The 22,592-nt window shown below is 37.1% G+C and overlaps 1 protein-coding gene across 1 annotated transcript in view; it reads right to left on the reverse strand.

Annotated features, from left to right (window-relative positions):
• FNDC3A (fibronectin type III domain containing 3A) overlaps window positions 1–21,212 on the reverse strand; it is a 158,597-nt gene extending 137,385 nt beyond the window's left edge. Inside the window, exon 1 of the mRNA XM_006746812.3 lies at window positions 20,930–21,212. The gene's annotated coding sequence lies outside the window, so the exon portion shown is untranslated. The remainder of the gene's footprint in view (window positions 1–20,929) is intronic.
• Window positions 21,213–22,592: the final 1,380 nt, after the last annotated feature.

Below are 22,592 nucleotides of genomic sequence, written 5' to 3' on the forward strand. Positions count from 1 at the left end.
TGCAAATTAGAAACTACAGCCATGCAACTGAAATGATGCATTTAGAAACCTAAAAATTCCTCTACTCCTGTGTAGAGAACACTGTCAGCTTTTCCTTTCAACCAATTTCTTCTAATTCTGTTATTTCTACTTCCTACATTCTCATCTTGTGACTACAAACACCCACTTGTTTTAAGTTATGCATCTATTTTGTTTTTAATACTGTAATTTTTGATATATATGCAAGAGAGGGGATTTGCAAATTTTCATGGAATAATAATACCCCCCCATGGCTCATTTCAAGCTATCATGGTTTAAAAACTGACCTGAAAATTCCTGATTTTTTTTTTTAAAGATTTTATTTACTTATTTGACAGAGACATAGTGAGAGAGGGAGCACAAGCAGGGGGAGTGGGAGAGGGAGAAGCAGGCTTCCTGCAGAACAGGGAGCCCACTGTGGGGCTTGATCCCAGGACCCTGGGATCATGACCTGAGCCAAAGGCAGAAGCTTAACGACTGAGCCACCCAGGTGCCCCAAAATTCCTGATTTTTAACAATCAACTTTTGTATACAAGATGGTTCCATCATATCACTATTTATATCTAAAATCTACATATCAATATTTAATTATTTGTATAGCAATAATATAACAAAATATTAACATTTGGGAAATCTGGGTGAAGAAAAGCTAAATATCTCTATACTACTCTTGTAACTTTTAAGTCTGAAATTTTAATTAGTGTCAAATTAGACAATATTACAAAAAATTAACACCAGGTAGAATGCAGATCTGAATGTAAAAGGTAAAACAAAAAAGTTTCTAAAAGATAATACACAAGAATATCTTCATAACCATGAGAGAAAGAGTTTTTAGACAGGGTACAGATTATATTTCTTAAATCATAAAGAAAAATGAATACTGAACTTCATTAAAATGAAGAACTACTATTCATTAAGAAATATCTTTAAGAAAAATCAAAAGGCAAGCCATAGACTGAAAGAAGCTATTTTCAAAATATGTAACTGAAAAACAGCACATATTTCACATTTATACAGGCCTCCTACAAACTGATTTAAAAAAAAAAAACAACAGAAAAATGCCAAGACACTTGAATATGCTCTTCACAAAAGTGGAAATCCAAGAGATCAATAAACATATGAAAAGATTCTCAAATTCATTAACTACTAGGAAAAAGCTACTTAAAAATCATAATGAAATGTCTTCATATACTCCTTAGGAGTATAAAAATAAAAAAGACTGACAATATTAAGTATCAAGGAGGCTATGGGCAACTGGCACACTCAAATGGAATGAGAGTGGAAATTCATAAAATCACTTTGGAAACTACTTTGATATTATTTACCAAAGTTGAACATATAAATATTCCATGACCCAGTTATGATTCAGTTATTAGACTCCTAGTCTACCAAAAAAAAAAAAATGCATGCACATATGCACCAAAAAAAGTACATGAAGGTGTATATAGCAGCACTACTCTTTACTAGCCCCTAAACTGTAAACAACTTAAATGTCCCTGGACAGTAAATGGTAAATTTTATCTAATTCATCCACTGGACTACTATACAGCAATGAAAATTAATGAACTAGTGAACAGGAAACAACACAAATAAATTTCACAAATACAATGTGAGTGAAAAACAGACAAAATACATACAGCACAACTTTATTTATAGAAAGTTCAAAACAGAATAAAACCAATCTATGGTGTTAAAAGTCAGGATAGGTGATTGTCTTTGAAGGATGGGAACTTGGAGAGGCATGAAGGCAGTTTCTGGGGTGCTGGTACAGTTCTATGTCTTGACTTGGGAGGCTGTTACGTGATAATTACCACTCTTACCACATAATTATGTGAAAATACCATTATGAATTGAGCTGTATATTGATATGTACATACTTCTCTGTGTCTACTTCAAGAAAATTATTTTTAAAAGTTAACATGACCACATGGTCATCTCAATTGATGCAAAAAAACATTTGACAAGATCCAACATCCTTTGATGATAAAAACACTCAACACACTAGGAACAGAAGGAAACTATCTCAAGATAATAAAGGCCATAGATGAAAAGCCCACAGCTAATAACATCGTGCTCAGTGGTAAAAGACTATCAGCTTTTCCTCTAAGACTGGGAACAAAGCAAGGATGCTGACTCTAACCATATCCATTCACAGTACTGGACATAGTACCGAAAATCCTAGTCGGAGCCATTAGGCATGAAAAACAAATAAAAGGTATCCAAATCGGAAAGGAAGAAGTAAAACCATCTCTGTTCACACATGACATGATCTCGTATGTAGAAAAACCTAAAGAGTCCATTAAAAACCTGTTAGAACTAGTAAATTCAGTAAAAGTGCATGGTACGAAATGAACACAGAAAAATCAGTTGCATTTCTATATATTAACAATGAACAATCTAAAAAAAGAAATTAAGAAAATAATTCCATTTAAAGTAGCATCAAAAAGAATAAAATACTAAGGAATAAATTTAACCCCCAAAGTGGAAGATTTGTATACTGAAAACTATAAAAATTTGCTAATAGAAATTTAAAAAGACACAAATAAATGGAAAGATCCTGTGTTCACAGATTAGAAGATTTAATACTGTTAAGAATTCGAGACTTCCCGGGGCGGCTGGGTGGCTCAGTTGTTAAGCTTCTGCCTTTGGCTCAGGTCATGATCCCAGGGTCCTGGGATCGAGTCCCACATTGGGCTCCCTGCTCAGCAGAGAGCCTGCTTCTCCCTCTCCCACTCCCTCTGCTTGTGCTCCCTCTCTCGCTGTGTTCTCTCTCTGTCAAAATAAATAAAATCTTAAAAAAAAAAAAAAAAAAAGAATTTGAGACCTCCCAAAGCAATCCCTATAAAAATCTCAATGGCTTTTTTTTTTTTTTTTTTTTTGCAGAAATAGAAAAATTCATTCTAAAATTCCTAGGGAATCTCAAGGGATTCCAAATAGCTAAAACAATTTTGAAAAAGAACAAAGTTAGAAGACTCAAACTTCCTGATTTTAAAACATATTACAAAGCAACAGTAATCAAAACTGTGGTATTGGCATAACAACATATACACCAATGGAAAAGAATAGAGAGCCCAGAAATAAACTTTTACATGTCTAGTCAAATGATCTTCAACAAGGGTGCCAACACCATTTAATGAAGAAAGGACAGTCTGTTTAACAAATGGTGAATAGGAAAACTGCATATCCACACGCAAAAGAATGAACTTGGATTCTTTTACCATATACAAAAATTAACTCAAAATGGATTAAACACTAAGTATAAGACCCAAAACTATAACGCTCCAAGAAAACAAGAGGAAAAGATTGAACTTGGCAATGATTTCTTAGATATGACACCTAAAGCAAAGACCACAAAAGCAAAAACAGACATATGGTACTACATCAAACTTGAAAACTTCAGTGCATCAGAGTACACATTCAATGGAGTGAAACTGCAACCTATGGAATGGGAAAAAATATTTGCAAACTTAGCTCTGACTGCTACAAAATATCGTACACTGGGTGCCTTAACCAACAGACATTTATTCCTCACAGTTCTTGAGGCTGGGAAGCCCAAGATCTGGGTGCAAAGAGCTGCCTTCTTGCTGTATCTTCTCATGGCCAAGAGAGAGGGAGTTTGCGTCTCTCTTATTCTTCTTAAATTATAAGGGCACTAACCCCATCATGGGGGTTCTTCCCTCATGACCTCATCTAAGCCTAATCACTCCCCAAAGGCCCCACCTCTTAATGCCATCACATTTGGGGGGGTAGGGCTTCAACATGAATTTTGGAAGGATACAAACACTGAGTCCAAACATTCTGCCCCTGGCCCACCAAAATCCATGTCTTTCTTGCCTGCAAAATACATTCATTCCAACCCAACAGTCACAAAAGTCTTAACTGGTTTCAACATAAACTTTAAAATCTCATCCAAATAAGATTCATCCGAAGCAAATTCCTCTCCAGCTGTGAACCTGTAGAACCAGGTAAGTTACATGCTTCCAAAATACAGTGTGTTTCCAAAATACAATGGTGAGACAGGCACAGTATATTCCATTCCAAAAGGAAGAAGGGTAACATATCCCAAGCAAGTCCAAAACCTAGCAAGGTGAATTTCTTAAGGCAATCTTAACAATCTCTTTGGTTTCATGCTCTGCCCTCCAGACCCAATGGGGGGGTGGCATCATGCCCAGACATTCCTCCAGCTTGATGGAGCCCTGCCCATGTGGCTCTACTGAACAGAGGTCCCATCCTTTGAAACTGAGGGGAGGCAGCCCTGACCCTCTGCCCTCTATACTCTGGACCTATGTTGGGAGTAGCAGTCCTGATGACAGGAATCACCTTTGGGGTCCTTCTTCCCTTTTCCTGAAGGGAGAACACATGTTCACAGCCTGCCTTCATTCCCTTCCATTTTGTTTCATTTAGTCCCAGCTAGCATTGTTTCACTGGTATAATTCCATCTCTCTTCCTGGCTTCTGTTGAGATGCTGATTAGGTACATGGTTCACACCCACACTAAAAGCCTTATCAACTGGCTAGTCAAACATACTCTTGGTATTCTCTTCAGAGTATTCTTTCTCATTTTTTGCAGTCTGGATAGACTGAACATTTTCCAAGTCTTTAAATTCTGGTCCCTTTTTGCTTAACAAATCCTTCATTTCATTTCTCTCCTCTCACATTTTATTATAAGCAGTGAGAAGGAACCAAGCTACTCCTTCAACACTTTGCTTTAGAAACATCCTCAGCTAAATATTCACTTTTATCACTTTCAAGTTTTACCTTCCATAAAACATTAAAACATGAACACAACTCAGCCAATTTTTTTGCTCTTTTATAAAAAGGATCACTTTTTCCACTGTCCAATAACAATGTTCCTCATTCCCATCTGAGACCTCATCAGAATGGCCTTTATCATCCATATTTCTACCAATATTCTGTTTATGATTATTTATGTATTCTTTAAGAAGATGGAGGTTTTCTCTCCAGTTCTCTTTGTTTCTTTCTGAGCTCTTACCAGTTGCCATTAGCAATCCCTTAAAAGTGGGCGCCTGGGTGGCTCAGTTGGTTAAGCAATCCCTTAAAAGTAATCTTGGCTTTTTCCAGCATGCACTTCAACACTTTTCCAGCCTCCACCCATTCCCCAGTTCCAAAGCTACTTCCACATTTTTAGATATTACAGTAGGACCTCACTTATTAATACGGTCTCCATCAGTTTGGACTGCTAGAATAAACAATATACATTTATTCTTCACAGTTCTGGAGGCTGGTAAGTCCAAGGCCAGGGTGCCAGCATGACCGGGTTCTTGGTGAGGGCCCTCTTCCTGGCCAGCAGATGGCTACCTTCTTGCTGTATCTCCACATGGCCAAGACAGAGAAGTTCTGGTCTCTTCCTCTTCTTATAAGTGCACTAATCCATAATGGGGGCTCTACCCTCATGACTTCATAAACCTCAACAACTCCCAAAGGCCCACCTCCAAACATGATCACATTGGGGATTAGGGCTTCAGTCTTCAGTCCATAACACTATTAGATTTAGATACAGTACTGTACTTTCTTACTCAGTCACTACCATAATTCTGAGTCTATATTAGTTTCTTTACTCAAATATTCTGCCAGGTTTTCTTACTCAAACTCCTCATTCACATCCACCCATTCTATTTAAATTTGTTTTATTCTAAGGATGTTGCTGTTAGGCAATAGCCTAGACATAATGAGCTACATCTAGGGTTTAAAACTTCAGCTCTAATTGTTTAAAAAGTATATGGGAAAATGCACAGCAGGATCATACTTGGATTATAGCCATAGTGTAAGTGAGGGATCCACAGGAAAAATATGTACATTTAGATTAAAAAAAAATCCAATGTATTTTTCTGGTCTTTTGTCTAAATCAATGAAACTTTAAATTATAGGATTCTAAGTCCATATCTAAAATCTATTATACACTCCAAAGAGTTTTAGTATCATATTTAAATCCAGAATTTGGGAGTACTTGAAAGTATACATATGACGGGATGCCTGGGTGGCTCAGTCAGTTAAGCATCTGCCTTCAGCTCAGGTCATGATCCCAGGGAACCTGGGATCGAGTCCTGCATTGGGCTCCCCACTTGGCGGGGAGCCTGCTTTTCCCTCTCCTTCTGCCTGCCATTCCCCCTGCTTATGCTCACTCTCTCTCTTTCTCTGACAAATAAAATATTTTTAAAAAAAGAACCCTTTGGGGAAAAAAAGTATACATATGAAAAAACATTAAGTAAAAATATTATAGTAGTAACTGTATTAAGATGATGTAATTACAGTAATTTTTTCCTCTATTTCCCCAATATTTTTGTAATATGAATATGGTTATACCACTTTCATCAAAATTTCAATTTAAAAATAAACAGCTTGAAAAGCCCTAGGCAACTACAGTCATATTTGGCTTATCGACCATCTCAAAGACCTTTTAGGAAATTTCAATAAATTTTGCTTGAACTTGGACTTTATCCAAATTAATATTCATCTAACAAACTAATATCCTAACATGTATTCATGTATTTTTCCAAATTAGACCTCTTTCATTTCTTTTTAATTTTTGGATTTTTAAAAAATTTTTTAAACTTGACTATCTTAGATTAAAAAAAAAGCACTTTAAGTCACTTGCAGTGGATTTTCCTAAGATGAAAATCATGGGAATCACTCTGTGAAATCATCCTGTCATTTCTTATCTGAAACTTAAAACAAGTATTTCACAGATTTTATTTAACAATGAGATATTAGATTATTTTGTATTTTTCCCAAGACTAATTCTTTCAACCACACTGATGTTAACTGTACTCCAGAAAAATGACTCTTAAAAATAGGTTATTAGTTAAATTTAACTTTGGTTCACCTAAATTTCTACGTCTTAATGTGAACTTTTATTAAGACATAAAGGACAGTTGTTTTCCCCCTTACAACATCTTCAGTGCCACTCTTTCATTTTTTTCTAGTTTTTTAAGTTGTTTCAGGCAGAAGAATAAACTCAGTACCTTTCTTTTTTTTTTTTTTTTTAAGATTTTATTTATTTATTTGAGAGAGAGCGAGACAGGGAACACAAGCAGGGGGAGTGGAAGAGGGAGAAGCAGCCTTCCTGGGGAGCAGAGAGCCTGATGCAGCCCCAGGACTCTGGGATCATGACCTGAGCCAAAGGCAGAAGTTTATGAGCCACCCAGGCGCCCCCAGTCCCTTTCACTTTTGACAGGGAACTAAATTCACTACTTTTTTTTTTAATTTAAATCCAATTAGCCAACATATAGTACATCATTACAAATTCACTACTCTTCAATTTTTTTTTTGAGAGAGAGAGCTCACGCATGCACTTGAGGGAGGGAAAGGGGCAAAGGGAGAGGCAGAGAGAAGATTCCAAGATTCCAAGCAGGCTCCACGTCCAGCTCAGGGCCTGACGTGGGGCTCCATCTCACAACCCTGCGATCATGACCTGAGTCGAAACCAAGAGATGGACGCTTAACTGACTGAGCCACCCAGGTGCCCCACACCACTCTTAATTTTTAATGTACCCAATGGACACTAGAAAGGTGAATGAATTTATTACAAATAGAAACCAAATGACCATGCTTTAAAAGCATGATTTTTTTAAAGTATGGTCCAGGATTCACCAATGGCAGTGTGCTCTTGATATGTCCTGAACTAAAAGAAAAATCAATATTCTTTTTACAGATATTTTGGGCAAATGACACACAATTTTTTAGCTTTTATTTCTGTGTAAGACTAAGTGTTACTTACTAGCAACCTCCAGAGTGAGCTCTTATTTGTTAATAAAATTTGTTAATAGAATGTATAAAGTAAAATTAATACATTTCAAAAGATTACTTGGGCCTCTAATTCACTACTAAGACATTCAGCTGCCATGCAATACAGTTAGGATTCCCACAATTTGCAGAAGGATACTTCATTATCTGCTTATCTATCGTCAGTGCTCTTTTCAATTGCCCTAGTTTTTGCAGTGTCTTCAACTGGTCATGGTTCTCAAGTCCAACAGATTTTATTTATAAATTACTATATGTTTAGCTTTATTATTCCCATATTCAATTTAGTTTTTGTTGAAGGTTGATTAACCCAATAGTGTACAATGATGCATATATACATTAATGATATTTTCGGCTTATAACTTTAACCTTGTTCTTTAAGTAGGTGTATTTATAAACCTTCCAATTTGGCTTATATGTTAACATTTTATCACTGACCTGCTATTTATGAATTTATGTTATCTAAGTAACTTACAACATATTTTTCATGCTAAGTGCAATAACTTATTTTTATACATAGGGCAGTGTTTATATGGCATAATTCAATAATATGTTGAACCATATGAAATTGTCATTTCTAAGGTAAAAAATATTAAAATAACATGATTTCATATGGCTTAACCTAATAAAAGCAAATACATATCTTATATATAAAATATATTTCCTTATAAGGTGACTATACAGATCATTAGCAATAAATTTACTGTAACTTATCTTATTTTCTAATTCCTTGTCCACTGGAAAGGTAGAAGTAGAATGGGTAGGATGGGTGGGTCTCAGTCTTTTACCCCACATAAATGAACAGAGGTTTAAAAAAAGGAGTTGAGAGCCACTACCATCACTCGCCAATGCCAGACACACTAAGTATAACTCAATTTAATTAGGCAGTCAGGAGATATAGCCCCCATCCTTCCACTACGAAATCACACCTTAATACTAACATGAAAATCTGGTTAAAACAGACTTCAAAGGCAATCCTGATGAAAAAGACATCAAAAAGATATATCCAGTCAGGAAACTATGGGAACTGAGAGCAGGAGTTGCTCCCAAGAAATCAACCCCAATCTGTTAAAGGACAGAGAGTGTACACATAATTGAGGCCAACAATTTTTTTTTAAGTGCCATTGTCTTAAATCCTATTTTACAGTTCTAGCTGATGTTTTCAGAGCACTTGGGTTACCTTTAGAGCCCAAGGTAATTACATCTGTGACAATTCTATTTTCATCTACAAATACTTTATTGCCCTTTTAAAATGTGCTAGCTTATATATTATAGTCACTTTGCTTTTTTAGAATTTCAAATTCTTGGTTACAGGTATCAGAATGACTTTGAATTGAAGACTAAAACTTGTAGTTTCTCAATATTTTCTGACCAAAATTAACACTTGGCATCTAGGTTCACAACGGAAGGGTTTGCATTCCCCTGTAAAAGCTACTGAAGTAGCTTCACCATAACTTCACCATATTTAACATGTTTCCTTCTAAATAGAAAATTTTATCATAAGACATCACAAGAAAATCAAGAAACATTTCTGTATTTCCTATAAGAAAGATTTGTCTGTAGAACCCAGTGTTTTAACACTGCCCTTTCTGAGATAACCAGATTCTTTTATAAATCTACTATTAAGTCTGAGTTAAATATTACTGCCTCTAAACACGCTCATCTTCCTTCATCTTATTTTTTACAAAAATTTTCCTTCTTTTTAGTCTACCTTTATTTAGCTCAAGCTGATGACATCAATCCTAGAATTTACCAATAACTTTCTTAAAATATTAGGTTCTAATATTGAAAGGGGGTGAGAAATAAAAATATCTAGACAAATGAGACTTGAAAACTATAATTTTACATTTGAAAAAATTGCTTTTATAATAGATATTCAGAAAATAAAGTACACTAAAATTGTCTTGTTTTGCAGGTATGATTATAAAGGTTGAGAATCACTAATCTCCAATTCTTGCTTCTTTAACCTATGGTAACAGTTTCTGACCCAATGCTATACTGAAAGTGCTACTTTTAAATGCACCAATGACTTTAGACACTAAATGGGAAGCTTGTGAGTGAAGGGAGGTGTTATTAAAAATTACACAGAAGAAAGAGACATAATCAAGAAGCTATGGCTCTAACAAGGACTAATCATAATTGCCAAATCCAAACCCTCTTATGTTTTATTATTTTTGTTACATCACAAAAGTTATACATTTTATACTTAAGAACATATGTATAGTCATCATTTTTAATTCTTCCTCCTGTCCCTAAATCCAACTTCCATTTCTACAGCTATCCGCTGTGGAAGGTACCCTTTCAGACTTGTTCTCTGCACTTACCCAAGTATATATAAGGTTTTCTAGGTTTTTTGGTTGTTACATAAAGCAAATGACATGTATTAGTATCTTTCTTTTTCATGTGAAATACTGTAATATTTTCTTAAAGAAGTATATTTGTTATCTATTTCATTCTTTTCCAGGCTGCCTAATATTCTACTGCAAGGGCATTCCATAACTGAACTATTCAATGCTGAACAATGAAACTGCTTCCATTTTTCTCCATACATTTCCCCCTCTGCAAGAAATAACCATGTAATATTCTGTATGAACTTACGATAGTCTCTCTATACAGAAATACTTCTCTTCAGAAGTATGCACTTCTAGAGTTGATAGATACTGCTGAACTTTTCTCCTCAAAAAGATGAGGCTATTTATACTTTGTTCAATAGTTTATAAATGTATACTTTCCAATTTTACTTGTAATATTAAGGTTGTCCAGTTTGTTAATTTTATTAGAAAAGTTTTTTAAAAAATCATATTGATGTTTTCATTTGAATTTCTCAAAATACTGGCATGGTTGAATAACTCTTCAAAACTTTATAGGCTATCTGTATTTCTAATTCTATGAATTTCCTACTTAAATTCTTTATTTTCTACCAGGTTTTTTTTTTTTTCATACTGATTTGAGAGCACACCTTGTATACTTTGAATATTAGCTTTGTCTATTACATGTCAAATCTGTTATTTGGCAATTCAGTTGCTTGCCTTTTTTAATGGCATCTAAGTTTGATGTCTCCTTGACAGGAGAAAGGCTTGCTCTACTCCAAAATGTTTTTAAAAATTCACTTCTAAAACTTTTGCCACTTTATTTACTTATATTTAGTCCATCTAGATTTTAGTTTTGATAGTGCCATGAAGTGGGTACCTAATTATCTTTACCTCAACTGGATAGCCAATTGTCCCACACCATTTATAGAGTAGCTCTTCCATTACCAGTTTATCACACAAGAAATTCTCCTGTATCCATGGAGTTCCTCCTGAATTCTGTATTCTGTTCCTATGATCAACATGCTCATTCCTACTCCAAATTCTTATTTTTTAAATAACTGTAATTTTATAGTATGATTTGATTTTTGATAGGTATGCTCACTGTTAAGCTTCTTTTTGAAATTTACTTGGCCATTCTTATATATTTAACCTTCTCAAAACTTGAAATATCAGTTTGTCAAATTCCATTTTAAAATCCTACCATAATCTAATTAGGATTACACTATTTTCTCATTTGGTGAGAACTGCCATTTTTATGGTATTAAGTTGTCACACTCAGGAATATAGTATGCTCTCCATCCATTCAGATCTTCTTATAGTTTTCTTTATATAGCTGTTGCATATTTCAGAAGGTTCTTAAGTATTTTATAATTTTAGCTTCTACTTTTTCATTTTTCATAGTTGGCTACTGCTGGTGTATAAGAAAGCTAATGAATATTCTAAGTTATAGCCAGCTGGTTTACTGAAATCTCTTTGTGACTCAAATCATTTTGTGTTGACTATCTTGTGTTTTCTAAGTAGGTAATCATATCAACTACAAATACTAACAGTGATATATCTCACCTCATCCCCCACACACCCCTTATTTAGAGGTTATTTTTCTTGCTTCTTAATGCATTGGCTGATACTTTAGGGCAAATGTTCTGTTCCTATCTTTTTATGGAAGTGCTTCTAATATTTCACTATGACATTTAATACAGCCTTCTGATAGAGACCCTTTACTAGGTTATTTCTTGTTAATAGTTATTAGGGACAACTGAATTATAGAAAATAATATTTTTAGCATCAAAGAGATAATCATACAGTTTTATTCTTTCATCTGTAAATATAGTGAATTATGTCAATATGGTTCCTAATACTGAATCAGTATTATACTCCTGGGATTCAAAACATTGGAAGTGGTATGATTAAAAGCTGAGGCTCTGGAGTCAGGTGCCTGGGTTCAAATCCCCAAATCACTAACTAGTTGTGTGGTATGTTATTTAACTTCTTTCTACTCCAGTTTCCTCATTTTTAAAATGATGACAATATTATCTACCTCAGAGGGTTGTTTTAAGGATTAAGTAAACTGATACACATAAAGTTGTTTTAACAGCAGTCAGAACATAGAAAGTATTTAATGTATGTTAATTTATTATTTACTAAGTGCCTTATATTTGCCAGGCATAGGGTATGAAGCATGGCAGGGGGCACCAAACTAAGGCCTGTGAGCCAAATCCGGCCTCCTGCCTGTTTTTGTAAAGTTTTATTGGAACACAGTCATACCCAATGTTTATAACTTATCTATGGCTGTTTTAATGCTCCTACAACACAGCTAAGTAGTTGTAACAGTTCATACAGCCACACATCTTAAAATATTTACTATCTGCTCCTTTATAGAAAAAAAAATTTTCCAACTACAGGAGTACTGTTCTAACTCAAGAATTTTATAATCTAATAGTTGAGACAGACAAGAAATATGTATGTTATGGTATATGTACACAATCATGATATTGAGGGTATTACAGAAACATGGCAGTTCAGTACTAAATGACAGGAAGGATTCACACAAGTGAAAAAAAGGCAAGAGAAGAGGTTATTTTACTTACCCTTAATTATTTTTAAATATGCATTTGTTTATATGTCTTTACCTCTCATCCTAGTTTGTGAATTACTAGAGGGAAGGCAGTACAACATTCATCTTTGTGACATTCATATTTTAAGTATGTAGGACGTTTAAAGAATTAACAAATGATAGATGAATAAATGGTGAAAATGGTGAATGGTGAAAAGAAGAATAGGTTATCTAGGTGACAGTGATTAAACCTGTCAAAGTTCTAGATATAAATATCCTATGGCAAGCAGTTTACTTGCCATGTTAAATGGGCTCTCTTAATCCTTATAACAGCCAATTCTAAAAGATAGATCCTATTATTACCCCTCTTTAAGTGAAGAAACAAAGGCCCATAGAGGTAAAGTAATATGTGCATGTTTATATACAACCAATAAGGGAGGAAGCCAACAAATAAACCTCTATCTACCTAATGTAAAACATATGCTTTCTACTACAAAATTGGGAATAGATATAGTCACAGGGTATCAACAGACTATATACTTTGAAACAGAGACCAAAGACATTATAACTGATGCAGCAGAATTGTAGTATGATTTTAATGTCTAAAACTGAGCAATGATATGAATAAAACTCATGTTTTTGAAAACAGCCTGGAAGCAGCCTGAAAGACGGCTTAGAGGGAAACTGCCCCTACATTTTCTCCAAAGGCTACTCTACCACACACATCAGGCTAATTTTAGCAAGGTTCAAGTAATAGATTAAAAAAATACAATTGCAGGGGCGCCTGGGTAGCATAGTCAGTTAAGCATCTGACTCTTGGCTTCGGCTCAGGTCATGGTCTCAGGATCCTGAGATGGAGTCCCATGTCAGGTTCAACACTCAGTGTGGAGTCTGCTTGGATTCTCTCTCCCTCTGTCCTGCCCCCCTAAAATAAATAAATAAGTCTTTATAAAAAATATAATTGCTAGCATACAGTGGCATTTGAGGAATAATGATGCACCTACTGATCTCAAGTACTGGAAATAGCTGGTCCCAACATGCAAAAAACTATTAACTAAAGTGTAAGAAAGAGTATATATTGCAAATGAAAATATTACATGGAAAAAAAATCAAGCCTTAAGAACAAAATTGCAAACTGACAATGCCTGTCTTAAGCAAACCAAAAATATCTAGAAAATGAAAACATAATGAAATCACATATTATAAATATTTTCATTTTTTTTTTTTTAAAGATTTTATTTATTTTTTAGAGAGCGAGCGAGAGAGAAACAGCATGAGAGGGGCGAGGGTCAGAGGGAGAAGCAGGCTCCCCGCTGAGCCGGGAGCCCGATGTGGGACTCGATCCCAGGACCCTGGGATCATGACCTGAGCCGAAGGCAGACGCTTAACCATCTGAGCCACCCAGGCGCCCTAAATATTTTCATTTTAAACATGTAAGCAAATCTTAAGAAAAACTGATTCTGACGTAAATGACGACTCCTTCAAGCTCAATCTTAAAAGTAGTTGTTTTACATAACATCTATTTCTGCAAAAGAAAGCACATCGTTACTTTTTATTTTTATTTATTTTTTTATTTTTTTAAGATTTTATTTATTTTTATTTGACAGAGAGAGAATGAGAGACAGCATGAGAGGGAGGAGGGTCAGAGGGAGAAGCAGACTCCCTGCTGAGCAGGGAGCCCGATGCGGGACTCGATCCCAGGACTCCAGGATCATGACCTGAGCTGAAGGTAGTCGCCTAACCAACTGAGCCACCCAGGCGCCCACACATCGTTACTTTTTAAAGAGAAGTCTTAACTGTACTTTAAAATGCACTTGAACACCTGTTTAGAACCCCAAAAGCAGGAAGATTTTTTTTCTCACTCGGGAACTGAATAATAAATCACCTAAATTTTCTAACTTATTCTGTTCAAATATATATTGAGATGTGGATTCTGAAGAAGGAAAACAGAAAATATCTATCAGATATTTGTGATAGAGGCTGATTAATAAAATTTATTAAACTTAGGTAACTTTTATATCAGGGTTTATTTCAAAGTACACATCAAATTTACTTTTTATTTCTAACTAAGCACATAAGAGATCTCAAAAAGTGAGAAAGGAAGAGAGATATGAAAGTCAGTCAGAAGTAACAGTTTCATCTGTAAAATAAAAGTACTACCACATATCTTGCATGTCTGCATAGGATTTAAAAAATTACCAAGTACAGGGACTAAACACCAATGAGAGTTCAACAAGTGGATCTTATTACTATACATACAGGGATAGTCTTCCACTTGAAAAAAAAGAAAACCTTAAGGAATTCACTTTTGCATATTTTTATCCCGCTCTGGAAAAGACTAGCTGAAGATGCTTGGAATATAAGATCAGTATTCCCTTGCAAAAAGAACAGAGGCATTGGATATGACCACAATGAAAGATTAATAAGAATAGAAAGAAAAATTTTACATGCATTGTTTGCCAAAAAGCAGTTAAAACTTTTGAGTAAACTAAATGTTTATTGGAAGCACATTTGCGGAACTTTGGAGGATAAAACTTGAATTCATGATTTCTGGTCTTACTAAAACAAACAAACAAAAACAAACAAAAAAACCCCCAAAAAACCAAACTTCCAATTGCTTCCAATTATAGCAGTATTAATGTAAGCTCTTATTTGGTACTTTGTTTTCATGGCTTCCAACAACTCTTTGGGTACTCACAATATTTCTGTGGGGAAAACAGGATAGGTATTATTCTCAATTTTAATGACTGGGAATTTAAGATGGAAAAAAACTAATCTGAGATCATATGGCTAATAAGGGTAAAGTTGGAACTAAGATCCATGGAACTTAATCTCCTAAAAAACAAAACAGATGGAATGATCCAGCTGTTTCAAGCACTGGCAAAAGGGAGGTCGGAAAGTAAACTGTTAATTTCTCTTTAAAGCAAAATTTAAAAAGCCAAATTTTTATTAGGTAGCAATTCACAGTGGCTGAAATTTAGTTCAAAAGGTCTGTACTGCCTTACAATGTAAGGCAGTATATACATTTACAAAGTATGAAAAATGTTAATATAAATAAATTACAAAAATTAGCTTAAGTTTTGTTTGGTTAGTTTTAATGTTTTTAAAAGGGGAAAAAAAACCACACTGATGTTATCTACACAGCTCTCCATCTTATTCATTTTTACTTTTTCCAGCACTTAATACTATCCTTCATATACAGAACATATTTACTAATGCCTTCAAATCAAAAAATGTTGTGCCATATTCTTGCTCTCCTGATGACAAAATGATGTCATTACTCTTTAATTTTTTTAAAAAAGATTTTATTTATTTATTTGACAGAGAGAGAGCACAGATAGGCAAAGTGGCAGGCAGAGGGAGAGGGAGAAGCAGGCTCTCCGCTGAGCAGGCAGCCCAACGCGGGGCTCAATCCCAGGACCCCGGGATCATGACCTGAGCCGAAGGCAGACGCTTAACCAACTAGCCAGTCAGGCGCCCCGATGTCATTACTCTTGATGACAGAGTAACCCTAGCCAATTCATTCATGCAACCATAACCTGAGGTACCACTATTCACCTGGTAATGGTACATGAAACACAATGTGAAGGAAACAACTGCTTTAGAAATACACATTTTTAAATTAGAAAATTCAAAGAGCTATTTCATGTAAATGAAATTTCAAAGTAACTGCTACTTATCCTTTAAATCACCATAACTTATCTTTGAAGAGTCTTAATGGAAACATTTTATTTTTTAAAAAAAATTTTTAAGATTTTATTTATTTATTTATTTGAGAGAGAGAGCAAGAGTGGAGGGAGGGTCAAAGGGAGAGGGACAAGCCAACTCCCCGTTGAGCAGGGAGCTCGATGTGGGACTCGATCCCAAGACCCTGGGATCATGACCTGAGCCAAAGATAGACACTTAACTGACTGAGCCACCCAGGCATCCCTTAATGGAAATATTTTAAAAGAGATTTCTAGGTCTTCTTTGCCTTAATCTGCACATGACACAATCTTTTCCTGATGACTCAAGCTCATCAATGTAAATATCAATTATTAGACTATTCTGTAACACAGTGACTCTTCTTGGAGTTATTGAGAGGTGTCTTAACTCTTTATCTCTTCACTAACTCATCCTAGACTACTTTTAAAGACAAGGTTTCCTTCCGTCAGGTCCCTATTATCACTTATAAGCCACCAGTACCCTGGCCAAAGTTTATAAAATGCCAGTTTGCAGTTTAAAATATGTAAAACCAGAACATGCAGCTGATATACTTAACCTTATACAAATTTTAAATCAAGCCATGATGTAACTATTTTTCCTGCTCTAAGGCCTGGCTCAAAGGTTTTTCTTCTTTCACTTCCTAGTTCTGAGACCTAGTCTAGGCTGTTGTTAGAAGTTTGGCCACAAAATAACAATTACAATAATAGTTATTTCTGCATATTTTCTTTATTTTTACTATAACATAGGGAACAAATATAAATGATAGTCATAACAAAATGCACCAAACAAACATGTAGACAAATGATATAAGGCATCTCACTTTATGTGCTGTAAGGACAATTACCTAGCCCAATTATTAGCCAGGAGTCACCAAACTAGGTACACTGGCGAAATCCAGCCCACAGCGAGCTTGTTTTTGTTTGGCCCCGGAGTTAAGAATGATTCTTATATTTATAAAAAATTATTTAAAAAATAAACAAAAAAGAATACTCAGGAGAGACCGCAAGTAAACTGCAAAACCTAAAATATTTACTATCTGGCACTCTATAGAAAAAGTTTGCCGATTCCTGATCTAAGCTGTAATAAACACATATAAGATATATATAGCTATCCCTTACACATAAAGCTTAAGCTATTAATATGTCAAAGTAGACATGTAGTTCTTTCAATGATGAGTTCATAATGACACAGCCAAATTATCTTCTCCAGCCCTGCCTATTCCTTTTGATCATGCCCTGGGGCTTAGCCAAAATCCGTAGGCAACCTTCTTTCTTCCTCTTAATATTTATCCTTGGATGCTCTCAGACAGGTCTCCCTGCTCCTACTTCAGTCCTGGATGTCAATCTTTTTTGGAATGTCTTTCCTTTTGCTAAGTCCTTCCCAAGTTTCAAGTTTGACTTCTTCCAAATGCCTTCCATGGTCTTCCAGCCCTCAGTGGCCTCACTTTCTTTCAAATTACAGTTCTTGCCACACAATTTAATAACATCATATTTTTGCTAATGATTTTGTGTGTGCTTAGTCTAGTACCCACAACTATTTTCTAAACAACTTGAAGGAAGGAAAGGTATCACACTGCTTTAATAATAGCTCATCATCCTCTGAGCACATGTCATCTCCCAAGTGTACCTCTCTATCTTGGAGAAAAAATAACCTGAGGACTGGTAATGGGTGATAAGTGATTGGAAATATCAAAAGATAACACCCACAAAGTAACTTGATGGAAGACGGTAAGTTACATTGCAAACTTAAAGTGTATGTGAAAGACAAACAAAACTGTAACAGTGGAAGGATAGAGAGATAAGGATCAAGAGATTAAGAGATCACTGAATAATACTTTGAAATGAGATCAAAATATTAAGAAAATTATAAAACCTTGAAATATAAGTTAAAAAAACAAAATTTGCCTTTCAACACTATTGGCCATTAATTTCCTTTTAACAAGCAGCTCTAGACATGGATAGCCATAAGGGCCTTTTTTTTTTTTTTTTTTGCAATGTGATAACTGAAGGACTAAAAGATTCAACGGGACAGACATACACTGCATTCTAACTCTTTAGATTTTCAACATTCTAAATTTATTTGAAGTATGCTAAAGATAGTGAGAAAAAAAATCATCTATCATTTGATTACCCGGCTAATAAAATTGGAAATCATGTACATATCCCTACATCACTCTCAAAGATAACACCTAGACTCATTTTCATACAAAAATGTACCAAGAATATAAAAATATTTTTTAGTTACTTCATCAAATTCTTATAAAAATATAAGCAAAATATAAGGTGCACAAGACTTCCATGTATGAACATAAAAAAACACAAATGTTTTAAAACAATCATACATATTACCCATGAGTTTACAAATACTGCATATTATAAATTAAGTGCTCTTTACCTAAGTAAAGCTACAAAAGACAATGAGAATATTAATCATATATTCCTTCTTTTTGTCCTGGGTTTTATAGTCTCTCAGTCCTGACCTATCCCTGGCTGGTCAGAGAAGAGGGAAACCATTTTCTTAATTAGTAATAAAATATGTTTAATATTATACTCTAGAAATTTTACAACTAAAAAGTAATTATTAAATGCATGGTAAAATGAATCAGCTCTCAATTACTCACATGATGAGGGGAAGTGATGACACAGATGACACCAAATGATAATCCTAACATCAGTTTTTTCAAATGCATATCATTAATTTGGGAGAAGCAAACTGCCTTTATAATTACATCTGACTGAGGCCAGAGTTAACCAGAATGTTTATATTCCCTAAACATTCAATGATTTTGAGGTTTCGAAAGGAGAGACAAAAGGGAAAAAGAGGGAGTTAATTCCAAAGCATACAGGTGGCTAAAGTCAACCAGCCTGGGATAAAAAAATTTCTCTGTCAACCTACATAAGAAAACTGAGAGATGATCTATGAAGAAAAAGAAAAAAAACAGTAAAACTTACCGGGACAGTGCTAAAATTTTTAAATCGAATGTTATTTACAAAAATTTTAATGAGTTTTCTTCCTGTTAAATCATCCTTTCTTCCCACTAACTAGTATTATTAGTGATGACAAGAATTACCAGTGAGCCAAAAAGCTGAAAGCAAATTTTAGGTTCTATGTTATAAAAGATGTGTTAAAAATCCTTTTTATCATTGTTTTCTGTTAAGCCCACCATCTGTCCCAATAGGCACTTTATCTCATTACTTGAGATAAATCAATTCAACCAAGAAAACACCAAAAAGGCAGAGGAGTCATTCCTCTGGGATATTTTTAGGTGATTTAAACAAAACTTACACGATGGCAAGAATTACAGATTTAGCAAATACACAAAAACTAAATATTTATCCAAATACAAGACCTTAGCCACAAATCTCAATTAGTTGCTGTCTAACATATGGCTCCAACCCCTGAGTAGCATATGTTTAGCCCTGGTGCTGGTAATAGCACGGTGGTAAAATAGTATAGTAACAGTTCAACTTTAGTTATTTCATTCTTATAATACAGAAAAACACTCCAACTTTGGTTTCAGGAACTAAAAACAGAGAGCACAGTAAGAAATAATTATGCTGCTCGGTTTTAAAAGTTCATACTGAACACATATGAGGATTATACTGCAAAAAGAAAAAAACCTTATAAGCTTATTATTCTTAGTTGGAAGATGCTCAGACACAAAGGTGTGCAAAGAAACTTACATAAAATTTCACAAAAGAAAATCTCTAATTCACGATCCCTAGCACCCCAGTAACCATTACACACCCCCTCCCCCCCGCAAAAATATCCCAAGGCTTTAAACGCTAACAGTTTGATAAAGGAACGATCAACGACTACTTTAATTAAAACAGCCACCGTTGTTCTCCAGACTGTATGACAAAACTATTTGTTCATTTTCCTTTACCTAACGCATGGCGTCCCTCCACAGCCGTGTCAAAAGTTCAAAGATCCAGGTTGTTAAACAGGGCAAGGACTGCAGCCTCGAGTCAACCTCCTGACTGAACAGGTGGTTAACTCAGCCGGGTAGAGGAACGGCCAGGTACTGGCACCAGCCAAACAGGATCAAACACACAAGGGCGGGTTTTCGAGGTTTTAACCCCAAGATGAACGGGGGAAACTCTCTTCAGAAAAAGCGTTCAAGTTCGGCGGCTGCCCGGCGGCCGAAGCCCAAGAAGCGGCGGCGGCCGCTCGGCGATCTTCTCCGGCGAGCTCCGCACTCGACCCCCAAGCCTCCGCGAGCCGCGCCGCTCACCGCCGGCCGGGGGGCGGAGGGAAGGCCGCCCGCGCCCCCCGCGCCGCCTCCTCGGGCTGGTGGCGGGGCCGCGGTCGCGCCCCCACAAGCGCCTCCGGGCGAGACTCGGGCCCGGCAGGTGGCCGACAAGTTGACGGGTCCTGTCCCCGGCCCCACTCCCCCCCACTTCCTTGCCCACAGCGCGCCCACAGAACGGGGTGGGCCGGGCCCCTCGACGGGCCCGAGCCCCGCTCGGCGCCCCGGCCCCTCAGACCCAGCCTAACGGTTTCCGTGGCGCCTGCTCCGGGACGGGAGTGGGACAGCTCGGTCTCCCCCGCCTTTCCCGAAGGGAGCGCCCGCGCTCTCACCTCCGAGTCACGCCGCTCTGAGGCGGAGGAAGGCGGCTACTCTGGCGCCTCTTCTTCGGGTTCCTGATCGTTCTCGCTCTACCTCAGCGGCAGAGCCAGCTCTCGGGGCCGCTGCGGCCGCCGGCGCACTGACTGGTGGGGTGGTTTTCCGGCAGTGACGGCGCCGCCTCAGCCCCGCTCTTCGCTCCCTCTCCGCGTAGCTCCCGCTTTCTGTTTCACCCGAGGGACCACGAACGCCGCCGCCGCCATGCTTACTACGAAGCCGGGAGGAGGAGCCCGGAGTCAGCACGCCCAGTGCGGCTGCGCGAGCCTCGCCGACGGCGCCCCCGGCCGGCCCGGACCCCGCGTTCCCGCCCGGCGCTCGAGCCTGCTGCCCCGCGGGTCTTCCCCGGGGGCGCAAGTCGCCCGCCGAGCCCTTGGCGCTGGGCGTCCGAGCGCCCCCTTACCGCTCCCAGGGCGCCCACCGCCCTCCCGGGGCTGCAGGCTCTGTCCTGAGGCCTGGCTGCGCCAGCTTCGACTGAGCATCTGGCGCGGCCAGCCTGCGAGGAACACTAGGGAAATGTGGAGTTAATTGACGTTCCTAGGGCCACTCACGCAATTCTCAGTCCAAATTGTAAAAGGCTCCCTCTGAGACGCGCCGGGGTCAGCCTCTTTCTGAAAGCACAAGAACTTAACGCCGGCAGGTGCTTTTAAAGACACTCCCCCAAGGAATAGGAAGCCAAGCGAAGTGGGTTGGATATTTTCCATCCTAAACACTTAGAGCCCCGGATCTCTACGGCAAGCAAAAATATTTAGATAATTACTTCAGTTGAAAACGTGGGGGTTAGTTTCCTGGTCTGTTTCCCAGCCAAATCGCATGAAAACCCATTACCTTAATTTGTACAACAAACAGCACGAAGCTTACAAGTGAACGGAGCAGAGATTCCTTTAAACCTCCAGCAATTGGGGGCGCTGCAATAATTCCCGAGGGCTGGCCAGGGCTGCTTACTTTTGCAGATTCCACTGAAGGTCTTGGGAAGGGGGTAGTCCTTGGGACGGAGAGTCCGACCCCAGTAACTGTCCCTTCAAAAACAGTGATGAATGTAACCAGGCTCCCTGTTCTGGCTTTATTTCACTTTATTGATTGTGCTGCGTTTTAAAATAGCAGTATTTTTATTTTAACCCTTCTACAGAAATCCTCTTAAAATCTACATTCTTAAAGAGTACAATGGTTAATGAAAGTCTTTGTCCATGATTGACCATCAAATGTGATACCTTGGCCATATGCTGAAGTCCCAGGGGATTGCTGAGGTATATAGGATCCCTATTTTGGTGATCTCTTTTTTTCTCTTTGGAATGTTCTCATCACCTTTTCTAATAATCTGTCACTGCTTCTCATCTCATCTGTCTCTTTATCCACTCTGAGCCTTCCTCTTATCCTTTCTACTCTACTGTTTATTTTTTACTCTTTTTTCTTGATGGCATTTCTCTGGCTCCAGGTGATGATTGATCAGATGTTTATAGCCACAGCCAGCTAACAAGAGAATCCTTTTCTTCCCATCAGTAAATAGGACAGTGACTCTATATCAAGTGATATTTTGCGATATTTTTATTGCTGTTCACTATCAAAAGTTCTGTCCCTATGAGAGGTGTTTTCTTTCCTTAACTTCCAGTTTTGGTCCTC

The sequence above is a fragment of the Leptonychotes weddellii genome, chromosome 3 (assembly GCF_054177405.1).
Source record: "Leptonychotes weddellii isolate Sample4059 chromosome 3, ASM5417740v2, whole genome shotgun sequence".
NCBI classification, from domain to species: domain Eukaryota; kingdom Metazoa; phylum Chordata; class Mammalia; order Carnivora; family Phocidae; genus Leptonychotes; species Leptonychotes weddellii.